Below are 13,076 nucleotides of genomic sequence, written 5' to 3'. Positions count from 1 at the left end.
GTTGTTTTCTTCAGTTAAACCTATAAAATGCATATTGCAAAAGTAGCACCAAATGTTGAAATGCACTCTTTCGAATACGATAATTAGTATTGGTAATAATGTGATATCACACACACATACACTATTAACACCATATTATATATATATATATATATATATATATATATATATATATATATATATAGACAGATAGATAGATATAGGGTGTTAATGAACTAGACCGACATACTGAAACAGGTAATTCCTCACATCAAAATAAGAAAAAAGTCCATATGGGTCTGTGGTCAAAAGTGCATAATTTCGGAGTCATGGGCTGCCGAATACGAGGAAGAATGAAATATCAAGGTCCTTAGCTCCACTGTTATAGGAACTATTGTAGTCGGGTCAAGACATCACTTACAAAGTAGGATATGCGCTATGCAAATATCCACGTTTCACAATCGTCTAGTACATTTTAAACACGTTTTAGAGAGGCAATCGATGAGTACTCAGAAAATATGAAGTACACCCAAACTGCTTCTCAAAAATTGTCGGGCAAGTACCAGAAGATTGTGAAAGATGGATGTTATGAACAAAAAAGTACTCTTCGATAAAAAGAATTAAAGTCGGTTAAGTGCAACATCCGGGACGGCTAAAATAAAGTTACATAAAAATTACAATTTAAAAAATGCTCCTTCATATATGATATAAACAAGAAATGTATTCGACAAGCAACAATAAAAATCCTGAGAAACAGTGAGAATAATAGAAACATTTAAAGTGAATACTAACTTACTTTGAACTATTGGAATATCGTCTGAACTTAATTCATTGCTACAATTTCCTTGACTGCTTCGCCTTTTTCGACTCAGAATACCGCTTTCACGGAGTGATCTTTTCCTGTTGTTATATTTATCCCATAGTTTCCCCTTTGCTAAAATTTTCCTCCCTTGTGCCAAAGAGTAGGAAATGTAATATGTATGCTGTAAAACAAATGAAAATAGGAACTTCATTTCAGTCATTTTTTAAATACTGAATGATACATGTAGTTAACATATAAGCATTTACCAGAAACATGCAGAAATACATCTTTCTGTGATGACAGAAACCACATATACATATTATTATTAAATATATGATAACTATTCCTACCATCATTTAACGAAATAAAAGAAATTAGTTTTATCTGAAATTCGAACAGCTGATACTCTAAAGAAAAAGAATTCAGTTAAAAACACAAGCAAATAAAGTAAGAAAAGTGAAGGAAGGACATGTGAAATGAAACAAATTTGACACACCCTTTTCTCTTACTTTTCTGGCATTTACTGTGAGCTATTTCCTGAGTGCGTCACACCTGAGACAAATGACCGCGAAAAGAAGTCACATCATGGCCATATATGTTACGATAAAAATCTCTTACTTGCCTTCTATGACTAAGGAAAATCCCCCCTCCCCCCAAAATAAACTATTTAAAAGCATAACGCATTAAACATTCCCACTGAAAATGAAAGCCAGTTCTGCCTGCAACGAAGGTTACATCATTAATTCTTATACCGCGCGGAACCCGTCAAGGAATACACAAACATAAAAGATAGTGCCTGGCATTGCCCTGCTTGATGAATATATGCCTCTTTCACATTTAATCTTTCAGTATTACTGTACCACTATTGTAATATGAGAAATTACAGTAGAAAGCGTGAATTTGTTCATCGATTTGTACTATATAGGAAGAAGAATTGTTTCATCACTGAGATCAGGCAGTTTTCAATGCTGCAATATATACAGAAGAATTGGCGGAGAGAGAGGAAGGATAATGCTTACTTATTGAAAATACGCATTTGTAACAGTACAAACAACTGACTTATGCCTTGCACGTATGATTTTTTTTTACAAACCTTATTTTCTGTTGGAAAAAGGTCAACAATAGCTTCACTTATTCTGGTGAAAGTTTCACTCGTAATCCTGTGAAGTAAGAAATTATAAATTAATATGAATAAAATTACACTTCATGCCCCCAAAGGAAGAAGAATTGAAAAATACAAGAGCAGTAACCAAATATTCGATTAAATGAGACACCTTTTATAACAATTATAACGAAATAACATCATCATCACACAGTGGCTGCACAGTGTAAACTTTTACTTGTGTTTTATGGTGTGCCCTTTGATAAGGGACAATAATGATACCGAATACAATATCAACAGTAAAATTTAAAATTTATAATAAGCAGAACTCTTCCCGGAACAAATATGTACTTGTCGTAATAAGAGAAAACAATCTTTATATTGTGTTTGTTTGATACGGAATGACGCCTTACTGTCACTCCTTTAAAAAAAATCAAATTAGTCCCAGGAAAGAAGTAGCCTAAAACCTATAACTTACATATCATCTTGGAGTTCAAATGCTTTCTCTACAAACACAGGATGGATAATCGTAAGTACAGTGTGAGTACAGCAACAGTAATTCTAACAAATGAACCTCTAAACAACTACTTTTATGTACACAAGTTTATGAACGTTTACATGTGTTCCACCAGTAAATTGTATCCCTGTAAATGAAAAGAACTTCAGTTGATTAATTACAAAGGTAAATAATTGAAACATATTTCATTAAGAGTTTTCTATTCAAGAGAGTGCTTTCACAGTACAGGACCTGAAAATTGTCAGAGGTACACAACTGAAAGTTATATATATATATATATATATATATATATATATATATATATATATATATATATATATATATATAAATAACGAAAGAGGCAAGAGAAATGAATATACCTTGTATTCGGACCAACGTGGCGAATTATAACATCAGTGAGTAACTGTCGTGTTCTTTGATTTAAACATCCTTTTGTCTTGTATATATTCAATACTTCTCTTCCTTCTAGATAAGAGTTCAATATGCAGGACAAGTTCTGTAAGAAATAAATGTAGTGTTTACCAAAACAGCATTACACCTGGTAAGGAATACAGTTCGCATATAACATTGTACAATTCCCTGTAGGATAAAGAGATGGGCAGAGTGAAATCCCCCCAAAAAATTACATCTATCTTATATAAGAAACATTAAAACACTCAAAGTGCTCATGTTATGGAATATGTACACGAAATCGAACAAAAACAATAATGTGTCGGACACACATGTTAGTTCTCCGAATGTTTTGAAGTCGAACATATCAAGTATGATGTTTCTCTGAAACAGGAGCATGCTCTATGACAGTCTGTCAATCTGAAAATATTATGCTAATCCTAAAGATGCAAAAAAATAAAACACAAGTGAAACGTAATCATTTATAGCAGTAATATATCAAACTTTACAACCTCCACATCTGAAAAGGTTTCGAAGACTGCGATCGGAATTTAGAAAAATTGAAGCACGGTGTCATTATTCGCTTACACATGTACATCTTGTACATGTGCGAGAAGTAGGCACACAGAAGTGACAAAACGTATCATACATTTTTCGTTAACCGTATTTTCAAATAAAGTAATTCGAAAAATCATACTTACGAAGTCCTCTACAAAGTTCGTTTTCACTTCCTTACTGCGTACTTCATCACATGTTTCTTGTGATATCCCTTGTACTACTACAACATCATAATCACCTGCAAATAGTTCCTAGTGAAAGTACATGCATACAATACTTATTTCACTTATGTAATATACTTTAATAATTAACATTTTAGCAGCTGAGACTTGAATAATATAGACATATAAGAAGACAAACACTCATAACCTTAGAGTTGGCCCTACTCAAGAAAAAGGTCGTTGTGTGTTTCGAAACGAAATATTTTCTTCTAGGTTACAAATTCTTGATCACAGTATAGTAGAATTGTAAAAACCCGTTGGAAATAGAAAAGAAAATCACCCAGTCGGAGATCTGGGATTCGAATCAAGTTCAAAATCATTAAAAAATAATAAAAGGGAAGACAACTGAAGAAATTAGTTTCACTAAATATTAAACTTCGCAGAAGCCTCTATTATCCATTATTATTTTCAAATTTTCATGTTCGAAGAGAAACTGTTTTTAAACTACAACTCTGTCTTAAAAGCACAGCCACAAGTTTTCTGTTTTGTTCAAGCACCATTTTCGATCTGAAAATAATGTAACATTGAGTACCAAATAGGGATTGAATATTTCAAACATCGAAGAGTGAGCAGTGTTTGGAATGTTTGGTTACTTTTTCCTCTGAAAGCTATGTTACCAACTTGTACTTTTTAACGGACTTACAAATATTCAAACTTTGGAGGCGTGAACATAAGCTACTTGTTTAATTCTTTTGAACGCCTTACAAACTACATCGGAAGATAAACGTTCAGTTTGAGTACTCAAGTAACCAACTTATTACATCCTAACGTGGGGGCGCGGTGGCTCAGAGGTAGAGTGTTCACCTCCAATGCTTGGGGTCCCCTTCCCAGCTTGCGCTGTATGGACTTTGTGGTGGACAACACCCGTGCTCGTGAGTTTTCTCGTAGTTTTCCAGTTTCCTCCATTTTCATTCCACCATTTCATTCATTTCTCATCATCATCGTCTCCTTGAGCCTAACCGGCATGTGTGGGTCATAAAACTAAATATTTCGTTTTCATATCATTTTTCATCCTAATGAAATCATATTCAACATTAAAAAAAAAATCACTTCTACAATAATGCTGAAAAAAGTAGAAAATAATTCTTACATGATTCCTACCACAACGTTAGAAATGTTAGTGTTTTTTACTGGTTGAGCTGCTACTACTACTGGCTGTTAAGTTGTCTATTAAAGTATCCGGCTCAAAGTTTATAATTTCACTCATTACAACCTAAAAGTAAAAAGCATAAGATCGTGAGAGAAGTTTACAGTCATGTTGTAAGCGTTCAATATGTGTTATTAATCTCTCTATTAAAAAAAAAACTATTACACACAAAAGTAAAGAAGATATTGGTGTCGTATGCCATCGAGCCTTCGATGTGAAATTCCATGTATTTAAGGAACTATTGGACCACCTACCGTTGTACTGACATTGCATGAATGAACGGGGAAAAATAATGGCTTTATAGCTTAGATAAAGTAAAATCTTGCGGAAGTTTTTTTTAAAACGTTCACTTACTAGTTTTTTTAGTTCTTACGATTAAAATACATTTAAAAGTAAACAAAGCATGATTTCCATCACAATTGCGGACGCTATCACTCAAAAAGCAAAGTGAGAAGGGACTGGAGATCCTAAAAAACTGTACCTTACCTCAGGTGAATTAATGTTACAACTTGCTACAGACGATGTAGGTGATGAGAACGTTGGAGAGAACTCTCTGTCCTGCTGTCCTTATATTCTTGGTATTTTTTTAAAAAAATCACTCTAGGGCCAATTTTTGGTATAATCTCTTTGACAATGTCGTCAGTTAAATATGCAAATGATTCATCATCTATTTCTTCCTCTGGTAAGAAAGGAAAAGGGAACATTGTTCACATAAGCGAACTAAAATACCATCCATTAAAAAATCTGTATTGAACTTCACTTATATTGTGATATTCAGGGTGCTCCATTTCTCCTTCTTAGGCTCTTGTAACTTTTAAACTAATAGACAAAAACCGCTGAACATTTTCACCATTCAAACTTTGGCAGGGGAATATCGTTTGGCATACTAGCTAGTACCACCAGAAATAACAGTGTTGCCAACCACACATAATCTTAAGATTTTTCAAGTAACACAACGTCAGGTTGTTACAAATTTCAAACTAAGGATGCTACACTTTCACAAAATCCAAATACGAACCAATTTTGGAGGTCTCTACAACAGTAACCACGCAAGTCAGGCGGATAGGGCAATGCACATAGAAAGTGCCTTAGGTGTAGAATACTCCGGTCAGGATATAACGTATTTCTAATAAACACAAACAAAGTTACAATGAATTCAAAATTTGAATTTTTTTCAAAGGGCTTTATTTCGAAAAAGTGTTGAGGTAGGTATCACATCTAATTAAGTAGATTTTTTTCCAAAAGATATAAAGATCATATGCCGTTTGTAATAACCATTTAAATATTAATAATGACTGTTACAGTGGTGGTATTAGATATATGTCAAAGAATACCCCTCTGCCGATATTTCAAGAGTGCAAAATCAGCTGTTTCTGTCTATTAATTTCAAAGTTGCAAGGGCGTAAGAAGACAAATAGAGCATCCTGTATATCGGCTAATCTAACAGATATTCATTACAGAAAGTGACTAATTTTCTCCCATTCTCGTTCTTTGTGAACAGTATTAAATAATACAATCGTTCATCTTAACAGGCAGAACCAGTCTTTTGCTAAAGTATGCCACTAAAGTGTTTATTCCTCGCCAACATTCGCATGTGATTCACTTCATCCAGTGTCCATGGAGACCACTATGTAAAACCGACAATTTCTTTAACAATTAAATGAATGGATTATGTTTCTGAAACTCGGGTTATGCCGTTTTTTATTTTGATATACTTCACTCTAACAACCACAGGACTTGGTCGCTTGGTCTAGTAGTTAGCACGCTTCCTTTTTGGGCACGTGATCCTGAATTCGATTCCCGATGGGATGAAGTTGAATGGTAAAAGTTGTTTGTATTCTACTATTATCAGTAGGTCTACGTCTGCTGTGGCCGCCAAGGTATAATCGTGCGACGTTAAACCGCAACAAACCAATCCAACAACCACATAAAACACTCCTTTTTAAAATACAAAATATACATTTTATTATTACAGGTATCACTATTGCGTTTTAGGAAATGTATGGGAAGGAATGTATGTGCATAACAATTGGATTGGTGCACACTTGGACGGAAGCGGTTCTTGCAGCAGTGTCGTCACATGAAAATATTGGACAACCTAGTGCTACACTCTGTAAAGAAAAAATAGCAACACTTCCTCGGATATGGTTTTCACAACATACATTAACCAATATGAGTTTTTACATGAATTGCTGATGATATTACAATACATATTCTTAATGAGCAGTTCATTCTTAATACTTGCGCCGCAGTTTCAGGTTTTTATATGAATATAATGAATTTATATGTATATATTAGTGGCTATGTGTGTTTCCAGGAAAAACGGCTGTGGGAAGAATTATACATAAAAGTATGAGAGATCAACAATAATAGCACAAAACAAAAAATGTAATTTCTTAAGAGTAAGATATATTGTGTACGGAACATTGAGAGATACAATACATCAAACTAGATTTCGTATGTGGACCATGAGCTTTAAGAAGTGCAGGGAATAGTCGAGGGTTTTTGGTGACAAGGCTATTGCATTATGCAACCTTGATTTCATGGAATCATTCCCGGATTATCTGTTCCATGAGTTCCATTCTATCCGAGATAGTTGTCTATTGAATCTTCTGCTCATATTGACCAAACTTTACAATTGGATCATATCAGGTGAGTTGGAGGCCACATGAGTCTTTGAATAGTCATATTCTTGCACCACATATTAACGATTTTCGCTTGGTGACATGAAGCATTAACGTCCTGGAAAACGAAGTAGTCCATATTTTATTCAGGAAAGTTATCTTTAGCTGTTGTAAGAATTTTACGTACAAGACGTTTGTGTGCATCAAATGACTCCTCACATATATCCATTGTTCTGACGTCTTTGGCTCTGAAACAAGCCCATACCATCACTCAATAACTGAATATTTTCATCTCTTAAACAAAATCTGTATCAAGTTCCTCGCTCATTCGTATCCACAACTTCACGCCCTATCGTTTCCCACTATTCTAAACTTTTATCAACGGAGAAAAGAACATGCTTCCAGTTGTCATAAGTCCAAGTAGCATATTGCCTCACAAACCTACGTGAAGAATACAGTCGTACGAGTAACTGCAGTTCGAAGATCATTTCATATTATAGAAACGATTTTTGGGGAAGTCATTCCTTAATTCTGCAGTGCTATTGATTTTATTTGGCGATCTGCTCTGGGTGGTGGTTTCTTTTATCTATTACACTGTTGACGACGGGAAGTTTCTTATACTATATTTGCTTGTGAATTACACTTTCTAAAATCGAATGGTGGATTTTGAGTATTCTAGCCATCTCCCTTAGAGATGTAACTTAGCTGTGCAAAGCAAGAATTATGTCTTGTTCACGTGGCGACAAGTCAGATTTCTTACCCATCATACTTGTTTACAGTCCACATGTAGAAACAATTTCATACAAAAACAACGCTGTACAATAACAATATTGCCACTTGACACTGTTCAAACAATGACAAAGGAGAGAACAATCACAATATGCTAATTACCTAGGCGTACACATCAGAAATTTAATGCAGAATTCTCACTCCAATAACATACGAGACGCTCTCAGGTGACATATGGAAAAAATATTACTGATACATAAATAATTAGTAAGCGCCGTTGTACACCATAGGTATCACAGATAATGCAAATGAACTATCACACTCATAATTTCCTTCTATTCCTCTTATAGCCGACTGGAACTATGGTTTTCTGTGTAAGTTACCTTGAAAATTGAGGTGTCGCTATTTTTTCTTTACAGAGTGTAGCTTGTCCTTACCTAACAAAAAAAAAAGCTTTGTAATGTATTGTTTTGTAACGAAAACGATATATTAATGTATTAGAAGTTACGTTAATATCAGTAACGCTATCCTTGTTCTACACTTTTAGCTCACTAGCGTGAGCTACATTTCGAGCTACTGCTTTTGAAGTAGGTTGGAGAAAACTCAAAGAAAATCAACAAACTTTATTACACGTTCTACGCATCAGAAATAATGTTTCCTTTAAACAAGTAGCACAATATTGAATGCTGTTCTAACGGTATACTAGACCGACGTTATTGTTTGCCACAAATTTTTTTAAACGAAATATTTAGTTAATGTTCCACGATTATCCACCGAGGCTAAAGAAAGTAGCAATTATGATGAATTAAATGGTGGAATGAAGAAAGTGGGAGGAAACGGGATAACCTAGAGAAAACCCACACATATGGGTTTATCCTATACACGGCCCACTTGACACGGGCTGTGATTGAAATAAGGACCCCACGCACCAGAGGTGAACGCTCTACCACTGAGCCACCGCGGCCCCTTTTTCCTGTTATTCAAAACAAATAATGCTTAAAGAAACTAACTTAATCTCCCTTCACTCGGTACTTATTACTGTATACTTTTTGGGATAAAGTTTCGAAGAAGACAAACCCCTGAAATCAATCAAAATTTTAAAAAAAAATATTTAGTACTATTATGATTATTTATTGCTGATTCTATAGGAATACTTATGAACCTAAAAGCAAAACAGACACATATAATAAAACCAAAAACGAATTGCAAGTCAAAAAATAAAGAGCTAAAAAAGTTGTGTCAAGGCAATTACATAATGCATCCTGCTTCCATTTCCACTCATGAACTTCGAGAAATACACTCAAACATTATATTGTTAATATTATAACCAATACATTCCACGAGGTCGTAGTGACTCACGCTTCCAATTCCACTTCCTTCGTTTCAACATTTCATTCGTTACTCATCATTACCATCTCCCTTAACTTCGGTAAAACAAAAAGTGTATTGTTACACTAGAAATTTCATTTCATTTGATAAATTTCCACGTTAAAATTTATATTTAATACAATCGATACATTCATTTAAAAAAACGTTCCTTTATCATTAATGTCAAGCAACACACATCTGAAACAATACAAAAACGCCATCAAACGTGAAGTAAAAAAAAGAAAAAAGAAAAACGTTACAAAAATCAAGAGGCGCAATAACGCGAAAACATAAACAATAGTGCATTCAGCGAGGTACGTGAACAACCACATTCTAAATCTTACCAACACGTTGAGTAAATAGCAGTACAACCCTATTACTTCACTCTGTTTAACCGCTGAAAGTTATCCGGAAGCTAGAGATCTATATCATTTTCGACATGGGGGAAAGAAAAGCCCCTGGGAAGGTTCTAGAACGGGAAGCCTCCACATATAGTTAGTAGCTAAGTTTGTCCGTTTTTGTACCACAGCTCAATGTTTAATTCTACAGTATTGCCGAGCAGGCGACAGCGAGTGAAGGTGGTTAAATAGCCCCTCAGGACATGTTGTTTTCTAGCTTTATAACAAGTCAATAGGAAAAAGGATCAACGTTCTAGAACCGTGCCGGCACGCTGTTATCTATATTCATTACAACTCAATGGAGATGGGGGCCAAGGACCCTGCGAAAACTTGCATACCACGGAAGAACTTTCGTAGGCATGCCTTGTATGGAAGAATACTTTTTTTTTTAACCTCAGAATTAACTAATGAGATGTTAAGTTCCAAAGTTGGTCGTCCGTTCCTAGCAAAATTTTGAAAGTTTACCGAGAAGAAATCAATAATATGCTAATTTGTGTGCTTGATAATGTATAAGGAGAGGGAGAGTTGTATTTATTTTCTTATATAAACGGTTATAAACATGGAACTATTTGACAAGCAGAGGGAACTACTTGGCGCAAGGTTACTTCACGGTAGCATTATGCGAATGTAATCAGCATTTTTATTGAAAACATGGCTGGCGATAATCAGAAAAATTTATCAAAAGTAAGTAAAAGTCATGGCTTAATAAATCTAAAATAAAATGTAGAAAATGCGGTAAGCAAATAACTGTAAAGAAATTTGGAGGAAGTTACACTTTTCAATGTAACGGTAACATAAGGAACATGGCAGCAAGGTTCTAGAACACATGTCCCCCTTCTCATTTAGCTATAATAAAGACAGAAAACAACGAGCCCTGCGGGGCTCTAACCCGCTTTAATGCGGTATAATCTATAATTACGCTTTTAGCCAATAGCTAGGCGGCCGACCAATTTCGGAATAAATGCTCTAACGTGGCTCAGGCAACTACACTTGGCATTTATTTCGAAGTTGGTCGTCCACTGGGTTTTCGGGGGCTCTAACCCACCTTCACACCCTAACGTTCACTCGGCAATACTAGATGGAATAAAAATTAAACTTTAGTACACAAAGAAACCAATTAGGGCTCACTCGAGCAGACGGTTCTACCAAATAAAAATGTATAGTAAAAGTACGATGCAAAACATTTTTCGTGAAGGAATGAGAATGTGAATACAAGTAATTACTATCAGCACACAGCATATTGAAATAGATTTTGAGTGATCGTGAAAGTATTGTATGTGTAAGTGTACTCTTCCACTGTCCCAGATTATGTGTGTACCTCCTGTCGCTGACACGCCTGCTTACTCGGATGAACCACCTCGCTACCTCTCGGCCCCCCTGCCCTGACTCGCTTAGATACAATTCATGCTTTTGTGTTTTACGCACTGTAGTTTTTATGCCATACTTCCTCACTGTATTTATACTGAGCACTCCTGAAGTGAACCTGCAAATAGTAATGGAGCTCCTCATTTAGTGCATGCTAAAGTAAATAGAATGCTCTAATCTGACATGAAAATGTAAGAAATAGGTCAAAATTTGGTAGGACTGTCTGCTCGAGTGCAATTAATTGTTAGGCTTTTAGCCAAAACCTAGGCGGACGACCGCCTAATTAATTTACTTAGTATTGCCGAGCGAGCGTTGGCGAGGGAATGCGGGTTAGATCTCCTGAAAACCCAGTGGACGACCAACTTCGGAATAAATGCCGGCTGTCCTTACATATTATCAAGCACACAAATAAGCAAATTAATCATTGCTTCCCGGAAATTTTCAGGGTTAACTTTTTAACGCCCGCTCCAGCAGGCATACTCAGAAACGAGAAATTACTCTATTAATTTTATGAAAATAAATCAAAACTTACCTAACCTTAAGCTAACCCGTTCCTACCCAACTTATCTTCATCTTACTCTAATCTTCCCTACCCTACTCTAATATACCCTTATAAAGTGGCCGTACTTATCGATGCGCATCTGGAGCGTGTATTGTAACATTTTCAAAATTTTGCTAGAAAAGGACTACCAAATTCGGAACGTATTGCTATAATCTTCTACAGGAAGAAATAGTAGCATTACTCAGGCAGACGGTTCTATCAAATTATGATACATTTCTTACATTTTCAGGTTACGTTAGAGCTTTATATTTCTTTTAAGAGAGCAGGCAGTAAATGAGGAGCTCCATTACTTGAGAAGGGCTCAAAATAAATAGTGTGGACGTATGGCATAGTCCATGAAGCTCGAACCAATTTGTACTAGGTGGCCACTAAGAAGTACGAATGCTATCTAACCGAGTCAGCGAAGAAGCGAAGCAGGGCGGGCGAGTCGATCGCGAGGAGGTGTGTTCGTAAGGAGCAGGCGCGGAGGGAGCGACGGAGGGTATACTTATAAACGAGGATAGCGGCAGAGCACACTTACATACAAGGATTTATTTGTAGCCAGGGAAGCCTGGGAATTTCCCCCCTTCTAAGTTTTTACTTCCCTGTCTCTGGATTTAATTCAGTCTTCCCAGCCTGGGAAGATATATTCCCCCTTTCTCAAGATATAATCTGTTTTGAAGTACAATGATTCAACTTGATGTTTTAGTAGCGATTCTTTATTTTTTCAGTATGTTTTGTCGCGAGCTATGTTAGTCTTGTTTATAGCATTGCTTCCCGAAGAATTGTTCATAGAATTGCTTCCAGTTCTTTCTGCAGAGTGTAAGAGAAGCTTTTCCAACTTAAACTTACAGCATACTGACGCTAAAAACCGTTTATCTATAAAAACCCCCGAATCTCTTCTTTCCATAAACGTTAATGGACTAGACATTACTTCTTTCAATGCAAAAAAGTATGCCTTCAGCTGGATAAAAAGTGGATATCATGCTGCTACCGACAAACCAATTGAAAAAGACGGTGTCCAATGTAAACCAACCTCCTATTGCTTCACTATTCAAAGTGAGGTACGCTGTGAAAGTGTTGTTAATTTCTTAAGACAGTGTTAGATAACACGCCATAAGTCATGCCTCAGCTTAACTCAGGGTGAAATCGGCAGTCAATCTTTACTTGTGATTTTGTTGTAAAAACTGTAAATATTGTAGGCTACAATGGCTGTTTCAATTTTGAGAGTAAAAGTGAAAGAAAAGGTAAATTATTATTTTTCCAAGGTAGCATCATATTGGTAATTATTTAATATATGCTCATGATTCTTCGGAGACCAGATTACAGTCTTTG

The 13,076-nt window shown here is 35.6% G+C and overlaps 1 long non-coding RNA gene across 1 annotated transcript; it reads right to left on the bottom strand.

Annotated features, from left to right (window-relative positions):
• Window positions 1-1,882: 1,882 nt before the first annotated feature.
• Window positions 1,883-11,312, bottom strand: LOC145666447 (uncharacterized). The gene is made up of 4 exons (XR_014127748.1): window positions 11,154-11,312; window positions 3,492-3,586; window positions 2,760-2,896; window positions 1,883-1,941 (listed from the first exon to the last, which is right to left on the bottom strand). It is a non-coding gene; the product is annotated as an uncharacterized LOC145666447 (long non-coding RNA).
• Between the last annotated feature and the right edge of the window lie 1,764 nt (window positions 11,313-13,076).

The sequence above is a fragment of the Thermobia domestica genome, chromosome 1 (assembly GCF_964235325.1).
Source record: "Thermobia domestica chromosome 1, izTheDome1.hap1.1, whole genome shotgun sequence".
NCBI classification, from domain to species: Eukaryota; Metazoa; Arthropoda; class Insecta; order Zygentoma; family Lepismatidae; genus Thermobia; species Thermobia domestica.
This window is presented reverse-complemented; position numbering and strand designations above follow the sequence as displayed.